The 8,635-nt window shown below is 45.3% G+C and overlaps 1 protein-coding gene across 2 annotated transcripts in view; it reads left to right on the top strand.

The window, feature by feature from the left end:
* TMEM63C (transmembrane protein 63C) overlaps nt 1–8,635 on the top strand; it is an 83,270-nt gene that overhangs the window by 3,398 nt on the left and 71,237 nt on the right. The window contains exon 2 of one of the 2 annotated variants that reach the window (XM_025192177.1): nt 746–814. The exons of the other annotated variant lie outside the window; for it this stretch is intronic. The gene's annotated coding sequence lies outside the window, so the exon portion shown is untranslated. The remainder of the gene's footprint in view (nt 1–745; nt 815–8,635) is intronic. 2 annotated transcript variants of the gene reach the window in all.

The following is an 8,635-nucleotide window of genomic DNA, read 5'->3' as shown; positions in this document are numbered from 1 at the left end:
TTTTTTTTCTTCAAAGAGCGGGGAGCTAGGGACGGGCGGGGCAGCCATTGACGGGGCTGATTCAGCGATTTGGCGGCGGCTGAATCTCCGAATCCAATTCGGCCAAATCAATTCAGTATAGTGATTTGAATCACCAAATCAAATCCCTGTCCCCCGAATCAGCCGAATCTGAATCCAAATCCAAAGCGAATGCTAGCCGCTTCATGCAGGCCTATTGAGTTGTCATGCTCATAGTTATCACAAAATTGCGTGTGCTAGTGTCCAAGTCCAGACAAGCATCCAGAAGATCCAAAGCGTGGTCTTCACAGAGCACTAACCCTCATTCTATCACTCTGTTGCTCAGAGTAGCCCACTTTCTGTGAGACACTGGGGCTGCAACAATTTTAAATGGGCATCTCCAGAAAACCCAATCCAAAACTCTGCAAAAGTAGCGCACACACCTTTTTTTTCTAAGATAAACACATAACACCCTCAGGCTCTGTTAATGTAAAGTTCAATCAACAGGTTCAGTTACACCTTATATAATGGAGGGGGTTCCTGCCATGTGGGTCAGCCATTGTCATAATGCTTAAGGGACTCATTTGAATATTGGATGAATTGTCCTTTCTCTTTAACCTACATGCCACAGTGATGATAACACCTAATGTGCTCTGAACTTTGTGTGGGAAGAAGTCACTTGGGTAGGATATCTATGAGGATGGCAGAAATACTTGACTTATTCTCTTTTTTTTCCCCCTATTTTAAGCTGAAATCTACCAGGGCCTGCACCACCCAGTTGGAATCTGAGAAAATAGCCACTGGTTCTTCCCTTGGGGTATGTACCAGTGCCATGATGCTGGCTACTGTTTTAGCTGCCTGAGCCAAGGGTGGGGTGTATCTTCCTTTTATGATTTCTTTCTTTTGTCCTATTTTAATGGCCGCATACCCAGTACTTGATGCCCCTTGCTCATAATAACTGGATCAGTCCACAAACCATATTTGCTGAGTTCTCTTCATTTCCTCACTTCATCACCACTCCTTGAAACACTGCCTGTTTCTGTGGTTTGTCTGTGACCTGAAGGGGACATTCATATTTTTCCCCTTTAATGAGTAACCCATATGGCATGGCTGGGACTGTTTCCTGAACCTGATTCTCCACATTTCTATTGAGTAGTGTTAGTTTCCACTTTCCTAATCGGGGGTTAGACATCCCCCTGCTTCATTAGCTTTACCTGACAGGACATATTTGACAGGTATATGCGCCATATGGCAAATCACTGGAACTAGCCCCATGAGGTATTCCAATGCTTAAAGCCCACACTAGCGCCAGCACTTCCTTTTCATATGCAGTGAACCCCTTTTCTACTTCAGTTTACACTTGGGAGCTGTCCACCGGTTTCCATCCAGCACCGAGATCTTGACTCAGCACTGCTTCTATATCATGAGTTATAGTTGCCAATTCCAAAATAAAAGGTTTGTTGGACTGTGGGTAGGTTAAAGCAGGGCCCGAACTAATGCCTCTTTTAATTCTTTAATTTCTTCTTACTGTTTCAGGCCCATTCCCATTGTTCTCCCTTCTTTAAGAGCTTGTATAGAGGGGCTGCCTTTTCAGCATAACCCTCTATGAATTCCTGGGAGAAGCCACCAGACCCAAAAGACCGTAGTTATCATGTCTGTGGGAGCTGGAAGTTTACAAATTAATTCTACTCTTTGCTGATCTGGGTTCTTTCCCATCTGTCCTAGTTCTAGGCCTAAATACCAGACTGCTCTGGACTAGTTGAACCTTTTGTGGATTAATCTTAAATCTGGTTCTTTCTATTGTTTTTACAACTTGGTGCATTCCAGGCACTCTGGTTTAGTTGTTTCTTTCACCAGGATATAATTTTCATATGAAATCACTTGCTTTTGGTCTCCAGGGCCTAATAGACCCCACATTTTTACAACATGGTATGAAAAACGGCAGGAGCATTACAAAACCCTTGGGGCACTCATGTGAAGATGTACTGGAACCCTCAAGGATGAATGGAAATTTGTACCAGGTGTCTGGGTGCAGCGGGATGACAAAAAAGGCTTTAGACAGATTTAGCACAGAAAACCACCAACCCCTGCACAATATGGCAGCCATTCCCTCTAGGTATTTTGCCACCACCAGGGTTGTCCTGAGGGTTTCCTTATTGAGAGATCAATAGTCCACAGTAAGCCTCCAGGTCTTGCCATCTGCTTTCTGGACTGGCCAAATGGGGCTGTTATTGGTGCTTTGCATTTCTGCTCCTCTTCCCTGTTCCTTTAGGTCATTGATGGATTCCTGGATGATGGCTTCTGCTTCTTGGGGAAACTTACACTGTTGTTGAGGAGGTGGGTCAGGCCCTTAAATTAGTACCTCTGCATCAAATCTTCCACATTCTAGCTTGTTTTGGCCCAAACCACCTGACATCTATTAGCCATTCCCCTGTTTCCCAGTCCCACTCTGAGAAGGCTGTCAGCTCTCTTGCCATTAAAGCAGTGCACTGGTGGCAAGCAGGGATTTTTACAATCTGCTGTTTTGGTCCTAATCTCCACAAAAGCATTTATTTTAACAAAGGCCCATTGAGAACTTTGTCAACAATTTTCCATTAGCCAGATGTACAGTGGCATTTAATCCATCCCCCAAAATTCCAGTGGTATCATCCCAAATTTCAATCCACTTGATTCTAATCCCACTACAAACTGACTGTCCACTGAAAACGGAGTTTGACTTTCTTTACTATCAAACCCTTCTAAGATTTTTGTCTTCTGCGTGCTCCCAATTCTGAAAAGCTTTTTTCATTACTTACAATGGAAAATGAGGCACCTCTATCAATTAAGGTTTGCTGTCTCAGTGTCTATCTCCAGATCAAATTCCACTGTTAACTGTGGGACATCCCGAGTTATCATAAGTGATAGGTGCCGATGCTAAAATGAGGCACGCTGGAGAGAGCTGACTGTCTTAATAGTGGCATTTAGGAGGTGTACTACTCACTTTTTTCCCCTTGTCCGCCTTTTCTTTGTGACTTACCAAACTCTAGAGAAGCTCAGTGGTGGACAGCCCATCTATGTTTTCTTTTTTTCCTCATACTGCAGCAGCATACACCACACTTCTACTCTTAGGGGGATCAGCCTGCTTTTTCTGTCTTTTCCTTCCTTGTTGTTTACCCACCCTCTGCCACCTCCTTTTGGTCTGCTATTAATAAAAGTGATGGCCACTACCTTTCCTCCTTTCGTTTTCTCCTGCAAAGCCTGCTGCCCAATTTTGTAACTCTTTCTAGCTCTTTGTAATCTCTTCCAATGTCATGTGGGTTGTCCTTCCTACCAAACACATTCATATCCCCCCCTATCACTTGTGATCCCCTCTGTAGCCCTTACTCAGCCACATTTATCTTACAATCATCCTTCAAAGACATTTCCTGCAATACTACCACCTGTGCCTTTACTTTCTCATTTTCTTTTTTCATCTATCACATTCCTCTCTCAACTTCTCCTATTCTTCATTTTTCTGCGCCAGTTCTTTGGTCAACCCCCTGGCTATCATTAACAGACCCTGTAAAGCAGCCCATTTCTTGGTGTTTTTATCTGGATACAGCTTTTTTCAGAAGCCACCCAAGAGGATCACTGCTTACAGAGATCCTCTAAGGCAGTCCCATCATTCTCCAAAGCTGCCTTGTCCCAAAACAGGGGCACGGTCATCTCTATTACCTATTTTTCCAAGTTCTCCATTTCTTGGCATGTCTGTATTCTCAGAAGGGGGAAATCTAGCTTGACTTGGATATTCTCTACTTGCCCAGGAACCTACACAGTCTAAGACAAATCCCTCTCCCCTCAAGCCTGCAACCCTTGGAACCCAGGGAGGTTGAGTTAATCATTATATTCCAGTCTTCGTTCACTCATGCCCACCCAGGGACACCAAATCTGTTACACTAATTTAATTAAGGTGCGGGTATGAATGGCTTACAATGATCGGTGAGACTGTTCCAGTCTCAAATCCTAATGTATTGAACATACAAGCAAAACTACAATACAATGCCCAAAGCAGTTTTCTTACTTCCAAATGATATATGATGACTTGGCTGGTCAGGCATTATCACAACATTGGGGTGCAATTAGCTGTTGTTCTCTTTCATGCCTGTCGCTCTCTGCCATCTGACTTTGGCTTCATTTTATTACATTTTTGGCTTCACCCCATATTTGGTATTGTTGCAATATTGTCCAGTTACAGATATTGTCTGGTTTAACTGTCTGTCCAGTTTAACCATTTGTCTGACTTTGCTTTCTTATTTTATTTTGGATACCCACATCCTATTTTTCTTGTTGCCTACATCTGTTTTAAGCTGCTACATGCTTTCTTCACTTTTAAATAATGGCACTGGATGCATAAAGTGGCAGCTCTCAGATATATCCTTGTGTAGAAAGATAAACCCTCAAGCAAAAGTTAGTGTCTCCATTACATTAAGAGTTTGGAGCAGCAGACCTGGGAGCCAGGAATGTTGGGATTAGACAGATACTCCAGGCTGCTACACCATAAGTGGGTATGATCCAAACAATGAGTAAAAAGCACAGTATCAACACAAGGAGAATTGTCCTTCACTGGGTGTGGGAGGGAGGACTTATGCCAAAAGCCTACTTTTCTCTCTGTTCCTTTGTGGTTTAGGTTGGCTGTAGTCAGATTAAGATACTGTGAAATGCTTGGATTAGAGAGGACCATAAGGTTTATATAAAATGGATTCTCAACCGGAGCCCCATGGGTTGTCACAGGAGGTCACATAATGTTAGCACTGTTAGGTATGCAGACATGAGTCACAAGATAAATATGGAGATTTGAAATACAAATCCATAGTTTTGGTCTTTCTGAGTTCTTTGCGACAGAAAAACTACTCTATTGTTTTATTATGTATTATTACACAATATTATTATTGTGTAATAAAAAGAGTTTGAACTAAGAGCTGACATTTTCTAAGGGATACCTTTGGTCTAAAAAGGTTGACAACCACTGATTTAATAGCCTTATGAGCTGCACCTTTTATCCTGGTATTTCCCCTGGCCCTCTGCCCTCAAGCTCCAGGTCTCTGGTAGGTGATCCTCTAGCAGCAGTGTGGAGAAGCACCCAGAAGTTTGGGATATTTGTCCAGCTCCCCGAATCTGCCAACCTGGGGTTCAAAATCTTGACTGCTTGGGAGAATTCCAGTGTCCTCTGCCTCTACTGGGGTTGGGCCACATTGAGTGATGCTTCTTCTGTTTTATTCAGTGATTCAGATTTTCCTTTCAGTCAGGTTCAGAGATTGCAGAACTGTATGAGAGAGAAATGTAATGGCAGGGATGAGGGAAATAAACCAAGGGTTTCTGAACATCAAAACATGTCTGGTTTGTGTTTTTGTCAGTTCTCATCCCACTGCAAGGCTGGTGGATTGAATTTTGGGCATGTCTATACCTCCTGCAGCAATTCAGAGATTGCTGCTAAGAAATGAGCCCTGCTCATTTGCACCTGCTCAGCACCTGTAACTGGTAGAAAAAAGCTTCTGTACTTGCTTTTCAGTGTGTGCAGGGATGGTCTGTCTCCAGCATGCGCAGTTCTGAGCATGCTGGGCAGCGCTCCAGTGACAACCATACACCATTTTCTTTTTATGCAGCTCATGCAGAATGTGAGTGAGTGGAGGATGGGGCTTGTTTCTTTTGGTGGCCACTTCAGGATCATACCCCTTGAGTCATTGATTGAATTGGGTTTTAAATCAGTAAACAGGCAACCTTGCTATAATGGATTGTTTCTAATTTTCTTAAATGTTCAGTTACTGGCAACTTTGAAATTTCAGTCTCCTTCCTGAAGAACGTCCCTTCAGATTCACCCCGCAACAGTGAAGAAAGTATAATAACAGATGTTGCCACTAACTCAGTGAACTACTTAAACCCTGACAGGTTTAGAAAGTCATTAGGTTTCAGAATTAATTCACCCCTGCAATTATACCTTTGAAAAGTGCTGCTTCAGGCTATCTCTGCTGAGTTAGAGAAACCTGTACTGAGTCACATTCAGAAGGATTTTTTTCACTGCCAAAAGAACCAGGTGAAATCTAGGCTAGTTAGGGTTTTGCAATTGGCTTCAGTGGCTCCAATATCGGAATTCTAGTCTTAAGTTTTTTTTCTTAACAAAAGCTTAAGATTTGCAGAGAATGGTACAGCTGCCCAAACTCTTCTGGTGACCCCAAATCCACGATGGTGTGGATTTCTCTTTGGCATGTGTGGCAGGCAAATGAAGCAGCACTTTACTAAGGGGAGAACTAAAGTACAGAGATGACTTACTCAAGACGCATGGTGAGTCTGTGGTAGAGCTGAAACTAACACTTGGAAGCTCCTGGTTTGTTTCAGTGGGCAGTGTCTGGACTTTGTTTCTCCCTTCCCTTTCCTTAAGAGGAAGGATTCTGGGATGGCCCTTGTTGGTTTTGCTAATGCCAGAACCATGTGAGAAAGGCGAGGCAGACAGCTGTGGGCTGCTTTGCTGTGTGGGATACTGTCAGTTGCAATAAAAGGGAGGCCACAGCTGCATCATTTGACCCTCAGTGGGTGTGTCTACATGTGCGCTTTAATGCGCATTAGCCTATTTTAATGTGTATTAAAGCATCACAAAAAAACTTGTGCACTTTCACTAATGCACATTACCAAAAGCACATTAATGAGTGTGTAGACATATTCACTCTGACCTTCCCTCAGATTTGGGGGTTTGGAGCTGGAGGTTGCAATTAGACCCTACTCTGCCCTTGCAGACTAACGCCTAATTTTGAATGCGAGACCAGGCAGGTGATGAGGTCTGTAAGTTCCCTTTGTCTCATTTTGCTTCAGCTGTGGGAGGCTGAGGGAGCAGCTATGTCAGCAGGATGATGTCTTAGTGCTGTGGTTAATTAGATTAACCTGCATGACTGGATTTCTGCAAACATGTCAGCATTAGTGACTGGCCTGCTACTTGTCTGACTGTGTGTGCAGATGTTCAGCTCGCAAGAAATCTACAGAAGACAACCCCTAAGGGCCAGGTGCACCAGGAGACTCAAATTTTACTCCTATGACCTTTGTCCCATGCAACATCTCTGGGCTTCTAGAAAAGTGTTAAGAGGAGCCTGTTGGTGGCTTTCTGCAACCTGGCTTACAGCCTTCCTACTGCCTTATTGCTTAGCAGAGCAATCAAGCAGGTGCCACTGCCTTTACCAGGGAGAAAATCCTGTTGCCCAGAGGAAACAAATGTATGTGGTAGCCATGGCTTCACCTCTTGCTATCAGTTACTCCACGTATCCCCTGGGGTGAGAGGGGCTTCCCCACTACAGCACAGCAAAGCTCTGGAGAAGATTGGTTCCTCCGTGATCTGGCATGGGGCATATCTGAAGGAAGTTCTTACTAATGGAGGAAGTGTACAGGACTGAAAAGAAAGGGGCTATTGAGAGAAACAGCACCTCCATCCCATGACATCTTTCCATGCCATTCCCTGAATCTCTCCTTCCTTTACATTTCTCTGAGTAAAGCTGAGTTCATTGTAAACTAACAGCCTGAGTATTTACTCAATTTCTTCAGTGGGGTTTTGGAGATCCATGCTGCTGTGGCTACACCACTAGCAATACCCAAGCTAGCCTGGATACATGAGCTACATCAGGGGCGGGCAGTTATTTTGAGCAGAGGGCTGCTTACCAAGTTTGGGCAAGCCATCAAGGGCTGCATGGGTAGCCCCACCCCTTGACAGGTGCTCTTCCCCCTGGTTGCCACCTTGAGACTGGAAGTCCTAACCCCTGACCTTTGCCACCAGAAGTCTGTCCCCTAGCCCCCCCAGAAATATGCCTTTCAGCAAGGGGTTTTGCCATCTCTGAACCGGAAAAATACCAAATTATATTCTAAAAAACCCTCAAATGTACTACAACATTTGTTAATTTCATATCAAAAAATATTTTGTCCTGATTTACATGTTTGTGTAGTGTATGTAGAAGTGATAGTATAATAGCTTAAAATGAACTCTTGTATAGTGTAGGTGGGAGGGTGGGTATAGGGTGGATGTGTGTGATTTGTGGGTGTGTGGGCTGTGGGTGGGTATGGGTTTTGTGGGGAGCTGGGAGTGTATGGGGGAGGGTGGCTGGGGAAGGTTGTGGCTTGTGGGTGGGGGGAGGGTTTGCCCACAGCCTATCCCCCTGCCCCGCAACAAGCAGACCCCCACCAGTGCTCCTGCAAGCCTGGGCTCTGCATTCCTGTTGCTCCTGGCCCTGGGGCACTGGCGTGGGTCCCAAGTTTCTTGGCAGTGGCAGCCACAGAGGAGGAGGCAGCAGGCTGGGCTGCTGCTGCCGCCTTCTTGTTGTGGTGCTCACAGCGGTGTTTGCGGTACTGCTCGCAGGAACAGCTGCTGCTACTGCAGTGCTCCCGCCGCACCTGGCCGCCGCACTCCATCTCCCCACGCAGCTGCTGCTGCTGGTCCCACACCTGCTGCTGCTCCTGGCTGCCACTAGCACCTTGACCTGCTGTGGGGACAGTGCTGAGTGCAAGCAGCTGCGGGGCAAGCAGCACTCGTACTTGCAGCACACGTGGCTGCAGTGGAAGAGGAGGAGGTGGGCTTAGCTGCCGCCGCCTTCTCCTTGTCGCCACACTCATGGTGCTGCTTGCGCGAGCAGCTGCGGCCGGCCCCACC

This window comes from Alligator sinensis, unplaced genomic scaffold (genome assembly GCF_000455745.1).
Source record: "Alligator sinensis unplaced genomic scaffold, ASM45574v1 scaffold1185_1, whole genome shotgun sequence".
NCBI classification, from domain to species: Eukaryota; Metazoa; Chordata; order Crocodylia; family Alligatoridae; genus Alligator; species Alligator sinensis.
Note: the sequence above shows the minus strand (reverse complement) of the source record. Positions and strands in the feature narration are given on the sequence as shown.